A 12,321-nucleotide genomic window follows, 5' to 3' on the forward strand; every position below is an offset into this window, starting at 1 on the left:
TCAGAGATGCCATCTTAAAATATTAGTTTTACTGACACAAATGTCTACTATTCATAAGCAGCAGGCACATTCTGTAATGGGTATTTGTTATATTAAAAAATTCACTATTCTTACATCTCATCAAGTGTTTTTACTTCTGGTAGAGATTATTTTAATTTTATTGTAAATCAGGCATTGTTTCACCATTCTTGCCCATTTTGTTCAGTATCTTATCTTTGAGGATATTGGATTTTATGCTATTTGTCCAGAAATTAGTTTCCATTTTCTTGGGGGGGGGGCACTATTGTGAATGGTGTTGAGAAACCAAGATGCCTTATTTTTTGTTGTGCAAAGAACTAGAGAAATAATTTACCTTTGCTTTGGGAGATCCTGCAGCACTGCATGAAATTAGGCATTTTAAAAGTACTTTAAAATGGTTGATTTAAGAATTATTTATCAAATATTTTTGGTGTACAAAGTACTTTGCCAGTTCTAAATGGTGAGATTTAGTAACATGACCAGCATGGAACTTCCTTTTTCTAGCACCACAGGTTCACAGACCTGACTCATTTTATTATTAAATTTTTATCCTTTTTCTATTTTTCCTTTTTATTTCTTATGTGTTAGATGTGGTTAAGATCTTAGTAGTTAAAAAGACTCGGTTTTTACAGATGAATCAAAACAAGTCAATATTACACCCACAATTCCTTTTTTTTTTTTGAGCCTGTTGAATTTAACTTACTATCCCTTTGCACTTGGCCTTTCTTTCTTAAAAGTTTGGGATGAAAAGTGGGATGAGTATTGGAGTATGGAATCTTCCTTCAAAAGGGTACAATCTTAAAAAGACTGTGGACTGGGTTGCTCTGGAAATAAGCAATTTCTTAATATGGGATATAGCCGCTTCCCCCCACCCCCTCCCCCACTTTTTTTTTTTGGCTATTTCCTGCCCCTAAGTGAGTCAAGAACTGAATCCTTCCTTCCTTCCTTCCTTCCTTCCTTCCTTCCTTCCTTCCTTCCTTCCTTCCTTCCTTCCTTTTTCTTTCTTTCTTTCTTTCTTTCTTTCTTTCTTTCTTTCTTTCTTTCTTTCTTTCTCTCTCTCTCTCTCTTTCTTTCTTTCTTTCTTTCTCTCTTTCTTTCTCTCTCTCTTTCTCTCTCTCTTTCTTTCTCTCTCTCTTTCTTTCTTTCTCTCTCTCTTTCTTTCTTTCTCTCTTTTTCTTTCTTCTCTCTTCTTTCTTTCTTCTTTCTTTCTTCTTTCTTTCTTTCTTTCTTCTTTCTTTCTTTCTTCTTTCTTTCTTTCTTTCTTTCTTTCTTCTTTCTTTCTTTCTTTCTTTCTTTCTTTCTTTCTTTCTTTCTTTCTTTCTTTCTTTCCTTGTGGGGGTAGGATGGGTCCTGTCAAATCTTCTATTGGTGGAGAAGGAAGAGAAGAGGACTGCTCACATACATGGTTAACCCTAAAGGCAGGAGTCATTATTACTCATTTGTGTCTATATCTTAGTAATAGCTGGATGTCTTATTATTACTACTATATCAGCACATTTAACAAATGTTGTATAATAGGCATTCCTCTGAGAAAAGTAAATGAAATGATAAAATATTTACATTTAATAATGGCTAAATTACAGCGTAGACAATTTAAGTTACATTGAACTTGCATGATTAAACAGTTCTTTAATCATCAGAGTGACCTATTTAGTATATTAAATACTTGAATGTAATAAGAGGCTTACTTTAAAATTTTTTTCAAATTTGTTTTAATCAGTCAAGAGCCACCTATTCACCCTTCCACACCCATTTGTGAACACAAGTAAATAACACTCGTTACAAACATGTATAGTCTTTTCTTTTCTTTTCTTTTCTTTTCTTTTCTTTTCTTTTCTTTTCTTTTCTTTTCTTTTCTTTTCTTTTCTTTTCTTTGCTTTTCTTGTGATGCAGTGGGGTTAAGTGACTTGCCCAGGGTCACACAGCTAGTAAGTTTCAAGTGTCTGAGATCGGATTTGAACTCAGGTCCTCCTGACTTCAGGGCCGGTGCTCTATCTACTGTGCCACCTAGCTGACCCTTTTTGGTACTTTCTTGAGGTTTTGAGTGTTGTGTTCTTCCAGCGTCTCAGGGACTTGAAAGCTATTAGTGCTCTTAGAGTGGTCTGATCCAGGGCAAAGCCTGATCGTCCATAACCCTCCCCTTTTCATTCTCTCCACACCCCCTCCCCTGACATCTGCAAGTTTCTGACCTGGGTTTGGTTCTGTGCAATAGTAGGTTGCCATTGGACTCAGCCTCTCTCAGCCAGCTGGAAAACTCTTCGTTCAGACTGACATAATTGTAGGCTCCACTTTGGTCAGAGATTCCTTCCTTGGTTATTTGGCCTAGATTGTGGAAATAATATCTTGTTATATGCCTGGGGTCTGAGCCATATGCTGCTGCTGCTACTGGCATTTTTTAATTTTATTGTTTAAATTTTTTTAGGCAACTGGGGTTAAGTGACTTGCCCAGAATCATACAGCTAGTAAGTGTCAAGTGTTTGGTCTGAGGCCAGATTTGAACTCAGGTCCTCCTGACTTCAGGGCTGGTGCTTTATTCACTGCCCCACCTAGCTGCCCCATGCTACTGGCATTTTGAACTTCTTCCTTTGTTGGTTTTCTACTTAGGACCTCCCTACTGGGCACCACTCCCCTCTGGCCTTCTGATAGCCTCTACCCTTCTGTCTCCATTCTCTTTCTCACTCCACTCTCCTCCCTCTACCCTAGATATATACTATACCCCTATGCAGGTTCCTTTCTCACTCTGCCATTTATCTGTGCCCCAGGACTGGGGAGTGGGTGACAAAGCTGCTAGAGTATCTGTCCCCATTACGGTGTCATGATATGGGTCTGGGAGGTGTCCTGTAAGGGTCTGAGGTGATCTTTTGGCCTGGTGTACAGCCACTCCCTAGAGGGAGTGCTCCCACCTCTGGTGTCTGCAGGCTTCTTGGTCTATTTCTCTTTGCTGAGCTAGACTGGACAAATGATTCATGGTGACATTTTCTGGAATCCCTGTCAGGATTCAGTCTAGTTCCTTTTTTAGATCTGTTTAGGGAAGTTTGTGGAGCTCACTGCACACTTTCTACCCCTCTGCAATTTAGCTCTTCCGAGACTCTTAATCTTGATAAAAACAAGTGCTGCTTTAGGAGGGAAACCACTGGATCTTGGTATAGTGACAGCTAGAGACCAAAGTAAGTGAAAATCAGATCTTAGTCTTGTTTAAATAAAGTGTATTATGTTTTAAAGAGAAAAGCAATATAACATTTCGGTGAAGTTTTAGGAACTCTTGCCAAGATTAGATTTTATAAATTATTATTTAAATTGTATTATTTTCATTATTATATTATTTTCTTTTTTAAAACTTTTTTTGGCCAGTATTTTCTTTAATTCTAGTAGGTATGTATATAATATGCTCATATATATTATATAATATAACATATTTTGTAAATATTATGTAACTCTTAAAGAGTATATCTATGAATAATTGGATCTTATTTTTAGATGATAAATTCTTTGAAGAGACAGTTATTTCATATAATGATAATTGATTTTATATGGCACTTAAATTTTACAAAGTATTTTATGCACATTATTTAATTTGTGCCTAATAAATACCCTGTGAGGGAGATACTTGAATAGGTATTGTTTTCCTCATTTTGCAGATGAAATAAGGATCAGAAGGGTAAGTAACTGTGGTCACACACCCATTAAGTGTAAAGAGGCATGATTTTAACCCAAGTCTTCCTGATTCCTAGTTTAGCACTTAATCCACCATGCCATAATGTTTATCATTATTAGTCATATTGGAAATTATAATTAAGAAAACAAAGTTACCTTCATTTACTGCTGAGCTTAGTCCTTAATAGTCACTAAGCATTAATACAGAAAATATTTGTGTGTGAACCATAATGTCATAATGAACAAAGGTCAACATTCTGATGAGTATGAGAAAAACAAAGAAATCCATTATTAAGTTCCAAAAATTAGGCTGTTAGTCATTTAATCCTGTTTGCCTCAGTTTCCTCATCTGTAAAATGAGCTGGAGAAGGAGATGGCAAACCACTTCAGTATCTTTGGCAAGAAAACCCCAAGTGGGCTCACAAAGAATCCGACATGACTGAAATGACTGACCAGCAAAAGGTAGCGCAGTGGTTACAGTGCCAGGAGTCAGGAAGACTCCTCTTGATGAGTTAAAAAATCTAGCCCCAGACACTTAGTAGTTGTATGACCCTGGCTAAGTCACTCAACCCTGTTTGTCTCAGTTTGCTCATCTGTAAAATGAACTGGTGAAAGAAATGGTAAACTGCTCCAGTATCTTTGCCAAGAAAACCCTCAGATGGGGTCATGAAGAGTCAAACATGACGGAAATGACTCAACAACAAAAAACAATAATCTAAGCTGCTTTGCAGCTTCTACTCATTTACCTTTGTGTTCTCAATCTTCCACATAATAGCCTTTTAGAAACTTGAATAAAACTTCTCAAGTCCCTATTGAGTCTTCTTAAAATTAAGCTTAGCTACTTCCCTTAAGTGTCCTTCACTTGACATGGTCACAAGGCCTTTTCCTCTGGATTCCCCTTAATTCCAGCCTTCCTAAACTGTGGTTCCCAGAACTGAGCACAGTCTTCTAGAAGTAGTTGGATCAAGGTTATCAGCGATCTCTCAATTGCCAAATTTTATGGTCTTTAAAATTCCCTCTTTTTCTTGAACTCCTTAGGATTTCAAATTATTGATCACCCTTTCTTCCTTGATATTTTCTCTTCTGGTTCTCCTACAGATGGGACTACTTCTTTTAATTTTCCTTTGCTGGGCCTCCCTTTGTATCATTATCTTGACTGTGGGTGTATCTGTGCCCTGGCTCTATCCTGTGCCTGTTCTTTCTTCCCACCATAATCTCATTTGGTGATATTATTAGCTCCCATGGATTCAAATCTTGTCCATAGGTAGATGATTCCCAGATGACTTTATGCAGCTCTAACTGCTCTTCTGAACTCCAGTTCCTCAGCCTCAGCTGCCTGTTGGACATCTCTAGTGGTTGTCCTATAGTATTCTCAAACTAAACATGTACAAAATCCTTCCAAATCATCCCCTCTTCTGAACTTCCCTGTAATGATCAATAGCACCACCATCCTTCTAGTCACCTAGGCTTATAACCTTGGTATCATCCTCAACTCATCTCATATATCTAATTTCAAAACTTGTAATTTCTTTCTCTATAGCATCTCTTGTATGTGTCCTCTTCCCTAGTTCTGACTCTCATTATCTCTCATTTGGACGATTATAATAGTCTTCTAATTGGCCTTTCTGCCTCATATTTCTTCCCTCTCCAATTCATCTTCCACTCAGTCTCCAAAGTGATTTTCCTGAAGGGCAGTTTTGTCCCTGCTATCACCATCCTCAGTAAATCCCAGTGTCTACCTGTGGGATATAAAAGCCTTTGTGTGGTATTTAAAGCTCTTCATAACCAGGCCCCTTACATTTGTAATATAAATGCAAGCTGGTTTTCCCATAAACAAACGTTATAATAGGATGCAGTATTTTTGAGAGTCATATTTTTATTTAAAAACACCATAACATTCATAAACACTGTATATCATCAATTATAATCTACCTGTATGCTATATAGCATATTTTCTAAAGTAAATGCAAGTTAAACAGGGAGGTTAATCACATAAAATTCAGTTTCTTTAACCGCTTATCAGGACTTTGCCAGGGAGAAGGAATGGCTTTGGGGTCTTGGGGAAGATTACTGCATAGTATTCCAGGAGAATAGATTATGCCTAAAGGCAGAGTAACCCTTAGAGACAGGGTAGAGAAATAGGAAATAGGGAGGTCTCTTGAAGTTCATTGTTGGGTAAACCGAGTTGAAAATCCCATAATATGTCAGGAAGGAGATTGACTGGGTAAAACTTTGTGAGTTGCCTGAAGTAAGTGCTGTCAGTAATAACATGAGTGCTCTAAATGTAATTTACTCCAGGTTATACCCATCCATTTTGTCGATAGTTTATACTAGATTTCTTCAACAGAGGGCAAGGAAACAGGGTAAGTGAGGGGAACCCATGGATATAATTTATTTAGATTTTTAAAAATCGCAACAAGATTATGTAAAGAAGGATTTTAAAAAGAAAGGAAATCTGTAATAGCTATAGCCTGATATTACTTCAGTTAAGCATGGGGCTTAAAGGAAGTCAGAAAACATTGACCTTTGCTTGTATATAGCACCATGCTGTATCTGTAGTTGTGATTGTGTGTGCAATTTTGAGCCCCAGTATTCAGGAAAGACATGTTAGAACTGATAGGGTCCAAAAAGAAAAACAACGAAGGGAATATCTGTATAAGGACTGCTGAAAATTTGACTCTGGAGATGGGATCAAAGCCTAATCCTAGCTAGGAGGACACAGACATTCACAAGGCCGGAACTAGGGGCCCTGTAGAGTGGATGAACAAACTATGGATGAAAATAACATGTTGGGGGCCTGGATTCCATTTCTTGTGGCAGCTGTGTAATAAAGAGAGATTTCCTGGGTTCAAACCCTGCACTCCTGGAACCAGATGAACCTCAGAAGGTGTGGAACAAGCTTCCATTAGTCTTTTCCTTGTCATCCTATGAAAAATTTATAGATCTTGTAAGTCTGTTCCAGCCAATTAGAGATTGGATTTATTCTGTGGTGTGAGTTAAGTAGCAACAGACTTCTTACATGCTTCTCATGGGGGTTCTGGATGCTAACAGAAGCTGGAGGTAGCTTTTTTCCCCCCTTCTTTGACCATTGACTCTCATGAGTCATTCAGGGGCTTAACAACCCTCTCATTATTTCAACCTTGTTAAGTTGCAGAAAGCTAGGGGTGGTGAGAAAAGCAAGTTAGTTGTATCACCAAAGCTGGCAGTAGTACTGAGGAAAGCAGAGGGCTCAGAGGAGTAAGAGTAGAGGGCATGAACCCTGAACATAAAAAAGGGGCCCTCAAAGCTCCATTCACAATCTGTGGAGTAGTGACTGTTATTATCTGAAATTCTCCACCCTGCCAGCTGCTACAGTGGAAACTGACCTTAAAGGAAAAACTGCTAACTTATCATTCATTCCATAACTGGGGCAAAGATGGCAAATAGGCGTGTAGTGAATCGTCCTTGGAAGCAGGCTTGAGGATAGCCATGTGAGTATTCCCTTGTTCTGTTCAGCTACTGTGGGTTAAGATCAGTGGGAAGTCTCAACTTTATCCTCTTAAGCAGTTGCTAGATTTTAATTTAACTCACTGATGATCAGTAGTATCAAATTACATTTCATATGCTCTTCACAACTTACAAAAGCATTTTCACATCTCTTTTCTTTTTCTTTTTTTTATCCTCAGGATCAGTGCTTGGCACAGTGCCTAGCACACAATAGGCATTTATTAAATGCTTATTGATTTTAGTACAAGTTGTCCCATTTCTCTAGATGAGGAAACTGAGTCTAAGGGGTATCAAGTGTCTTGTTTATATTACATAACTAATAAGTGGAATTGATTTTTTGAACTGAGGGCTTTTTGATTCTATGGGCAAGGTTCTTTAACACTACTTATTGTTTGTTACTGTTATGGTGTTGACTAAAAACTTTCCATGCAATATTATGTAAGATTATGCTATCCAGGGGTGGGGAAACCTGTGGCCTTGAGGCCATGTGTCTCTCTAGGTTAAGTGCGACCCTTTTACCAAATCCAAACTTCACAGAACAAATCTCTTTTTATTAAAGATTCTAATTAAAATTATTAAAGATTCTAATTAAGGATTTATTCTGTAACACTTAGATTCAGTTTGGATTTGGGTCTGGATTCAAGAAGACCTGCATTCAAATGCAGCCACAGACACTTTTTAGCTGTGTGACCCTGGGCAAGCCACTTAACCTCTGTCTCAGTTTTCTCATCTGTAAAATGAAGATAATAATTAGTAACTACTTCCCAGGGTTGTTTCAAGATCAACTGAGAGAATATTTGTAAAACACTTTGCAAACCTTAAAGCTCTTTATAAATGCTTACTGGTGGTCAGTATATTACATTGATAAAGATCTGGACAAAGGACTGATAGAATGCACCTCAAAGGAGAGTGGGTTTCCAGGGTAATGCAATGGAGTGTGATGGTCAAGAATGGCCAAGGGGAATAAGGAGCAGCATATCTCTTAAGGTTCAGGTGAGTCATGAGAAGAGGAATACTTCATACTGGATAAAACTCCTTACCTTGATACTTAGTATCTTTCATAATCTGGCTCCACCAGCAACTTTCCCTATATAATTTTACATTTTTCCCCTGTTGTGGACGCTAACTAGGCAGCTAGTTGTTGAGGCAGCTGGTTGTCCCCTGCACTCATTAGTCCATTTCCCTACTCTGGGGTTTTGCCTAAGTTGCCACTTCCTTCTATCTTTGGAATACACTCCCTTCTCATTTCTCCTAGGCTTATCTACTACATGGAAGGTTGACTGTCTTCCATAAAACCTTCCCTCATCCCCACCCTTTTTAATTATTACTCTTCTTTCTTCTTTAAACCACGTTGCATTTATTTATCAGTATCCTTCTCCAGGACTATTAGATTTTTGTCAGTGTAGTTGGTATGGGATCATAGGATCATAAATCTAGAGATGGGATGGACTTCAGAATCAATCTAGTCCAACCCTTTTTTAAATTTACAGTTAAAGAAACTAAGGTCCTGGGATGTTAAGTGATTTGCCTGTTACAGCTATTGCTACTGTTGTTGCTACCACTGTTACTACTATTTTTTTTTTTCAGTGAGGCAACCAGGGTTAAGTGACTTGCCCAGGTTCACACAGTAAGTGTCATGTGTCTGAGGCTGAATTTGAACCCAGGTCTTCCTGCCTGCAAGTCCTGAGCTCTATCTACTGTGCCACCTAGCTGCCCCCGACTGTTACTACTATTAATACTGCTATTACTACTGCTGCTACTATTGTTACTGTTACTGCTGTTGTAACTGTTGTTGCTACCACTGTTACTGGTATTGATACTACTACTACTACTGCTACTATTTCTTCTACTACTACTACTACTACTACTACTACTACTACTACTACTACTACTACTACTACTGTTACTGTTATTTATTGTTGCTTCTGCTACTGTCACTACTATTGCTGCTATTGCCACTGTTACTGCTATTAGTAGTGCTACTGTTACTGCTGTCACACAGGTAGTAGAATCAAAGATAGGATTTGAATACAGAGCCCTTTTACTGTGTAACTCACAATGTTTTTATTGCGCTGTGCTTCTTCAGTTAATACTTTTGTTAAATTGAATTCAGATAAGAATTTAAAGCCTGGCACTGGCTTCCTTTAGAATACTTTCTCCGATTAGCCTTTTGTTTTATAATACATTAGTAAGAAACAAAAAACAAAAACTCACCAGCCAACAAAACCAAAACTAAATCCCTTGAATGGGAAGTGTTCCCCTAAATATGCTTTTATTATAAACAACAATTCAGGGATTTCAGTACCTTTTTATGTTAATTGTATGTACTTGTCTTTCCTCTTTAAAATTATAAACGCTTTGAAGTTATAGTTTGAGGTCTGATCTTGACCACGTTTCCTGAAGGTGTTCTAGGAATACTTACTGACAGATACACTTATTCAGAGGTATTTTTATTGCAGGGCGCTGATAGCTTACGGCTGATTAGAAGATAAAAGTTTGGAGGCATTCCTTTTTTATCTATTCTTGTGTGTTCTGAAAAAATGCAAATTTTAGTTAGGCAAAATCAGTTAAAAGTTTTGTGGTATTTTATTGGATGCGATATTTTTCTTTAAGAAAATAACTTCATAGCCTTTTGCTCTGGAACAGCATTATTTTTCCTGTTTTTACAAACCGTGAAGACTCCTTAGGTAATGGTGTCAAAATCATGGGAAGTATCAAAGATCAACTAAAATTACTCATTTAAGTTATATTAATTTGTGCCATTAGACAAAGAAAAATGAAATTAGATGAAATTTGTCCAGAAAATGGTTTGGATACATTTTTGTGCCATTAGATTATTGAATAATCATACCAGTTGCTACTCCATCAAAAATATATTAGTCAGTCAACAAACATTTAGTTAGTGTTTACTATCTATCAGGCATATCATGTCATAAGTGCTGGGGATATAAAAAGGGGCAAAAGCATAGTCTTTGCCTTCTGGGAGCTCTCAGATTCTAATAGAGAAGACAGCATGCAAACTGCCATGTATATCTAAGTTATGTACAATGTAAATATGAGGTTATCTCAGAAGGAATGGCTAGCAGTGAGGGGAACTAAGAAAAGCTCCTTACAGAAGGTGGTACAGTAATAGAGCATGTTAGACTTGGAGTCAGGAAGACCTGAGTTCAAATCCTTACCTCAGATACTAGTTGTGTCACTGTGGGTGAGTAACTTAACTTCTTACCACCTCAGTTTCCTCATCAGTTCAAAATGGGGATAGTAATAGCATTTACATTATAGTGCTTTTAGTATTGACTGAGATGCCATCTAAAGCACTTTGCAAGCCGCAAAAAGCTTTATAAATATTAGCTATTATTATTCATTAGTTGTGTTTTTTAAAAATAAACATATGTCTCCTAAAAAAACGGGCTTTGTAAGGTTTTATGTTTCTAGAGATTTTGCAGTATGTTGTAGAAAGAGCACTAAGGTGTCCAGACACCTGATTCTGCTAACGATTGGGTTAATTTCCTTAGGCAAATCACTTGTAACTAGGCTTCAGTTTTCTATTTTATAAAACAAGAGAGTTAGGGCCCTTTCATTGCTGATATTTTGTGTTCTTTGTTCAATAACATTAGGGGGGAAAAGGACTATCTGGCTAGTTTAGTTTTCAGTAGCATTCAGGTTGTCCCTTACTTGATGTGTTATGAAGCCCTCATCATTGTAATAGGAAATGGAATTGGCATGGCTGAATGAAGCTTCTGGTGGAGGAGGTGTAAGAGGACATGCTGTCCTTGGGATGGCCCTATGCCCTTTATTATTTATCTAGTTGATTTTAAATACCACAGAATTCTACATATGTAATGCATAGACTCAACTGGATGAACACCAGCAGAATACCTTACATAATAGGTGTTTGTTAAATGTTTGTTGAATTGAAATAAGTTTCAAACTGAAAAACTGATAATAATAGAAATTAAATTTGCTAGTTTGATAGAAATATAGCCATGAGTAAATATGACCAAAAAAACCAACCAAACAAACCCAAAAACCAAACAAAAAACCCAACCCTATACCCCAGTCAAGCAGTTGTTCAATTGTTTTAGTTGTGTCTGGCTTTCTATGACCCTATCTGGGGTTTTCTTGGCAAAGATGCTGGAGGGGTTTGCCATTTCCATCTCCAGCTCATTTTATAGATGAGGACCTGAAGCAAGCAGGGTTCAGCTGAGACTTCCCCAAGGTCACACCTCTAGTAAGTGTCTGATGCTGGATTTGAACTCAGAAAGATGAGTCTTCCTGACCTAAGCTCTGTGCTCTATCTACTCTGCCACCTCTCTTCCCTAAATCAAGTAGAAAAGGGGGGGAAAAAAAAAACCAAAACTGTTTTATAATCCTGTACTGAAGCAAACTGGTATCAGTGAATATTGCTTTGGCCCTAATATAGACCTGTCATCGGAGGGCCACTTTGTGCTGAGGAATCTACTGTAGTTGAAGTCCCTCTCAAACTCACAGATATAATAATATATCTGGCTGATTTTAGGGCTCTCCCAAAGATTGGGAACTTTTCTGGGGAAGGTCCAGGAAGTTTGGTCTGGTCCAGCATGGTATTTTTGGAGATATCTTCAAATAGAGTCCAGCATCCTTGTATGACCCTGGAGCCCATCAACTCTCCAGTCCTGCTGTGGATTGGAGGCAATTTGAGACTGACTTACACTTCCCTGTTTTTGCCTCTGCGTAAACCTGTTTCCTAGATTGGATCTGAATTTCTGTGATCTCTGGGAAAGGGGAAGTAATGTTATTTGCAGTGTGGATTCATGTTTAACAATGAGGAAATACTCTCAGATGACACAAAATTATTGTTCAATAGTGTCTGACTCTTCAGGACACCATTTGAAGTTTTCCTGGCAGTGATACTGGAATAGTTTTCCATTTCCTTCTCTAGCTCATTTTGCAGATGAGGAAACTGAGGCAAACAGGCTTAAGTGACTTGTCCAGGATCACTCAGCTAGTAAATGTCAAAGGCCAGATTTGTACTCAGTTCCTCCTGAGTCCAGGCCAATTGCTCTATCCACTGTGCTACTCAACTGCCATGACTCAAAATAAGTTCTACAAAATCAGCTTTGTTAGTGACATAGGATAGAAAAGAGATATGCTCAGTTATTTAAAATGCTGTACCATTTTGTT

General features: G+C 37.8%; 1 protein-coding gene across 10 annotated transcripts in view; it reads left to right on the plus strand.

Annotated features, from left to right (window-relative positions):
* The window catches only part of ARL15 (ARF like GTPase 15), a 516,687-nt gene that overhangs the window by 141,209 nt on the left and 363,157 nt on the right, over positions 1–12,321 (plus strand). The gene's annotated exons all lie outside the window — the stretch shown is intronic.

This window comes from Phascolarctos cinereus, unplaced genomic scaffold (assembly GCF_003287225.1).
Source record: "Phascolarctos cinereus isolate Bilbo 61053 unplaced genomic scaffold, phaCin_HiC Scaffold_4;HRSCAF=312, whole genome shotgun sequence".
Classification (NCBI taxonomy): Eukaryota; Metazoa; Chordata; class Mammalia; order Diprotodontia; family Phascolarctidae; genus Phascolarctos; species Phascolarctos cinereus.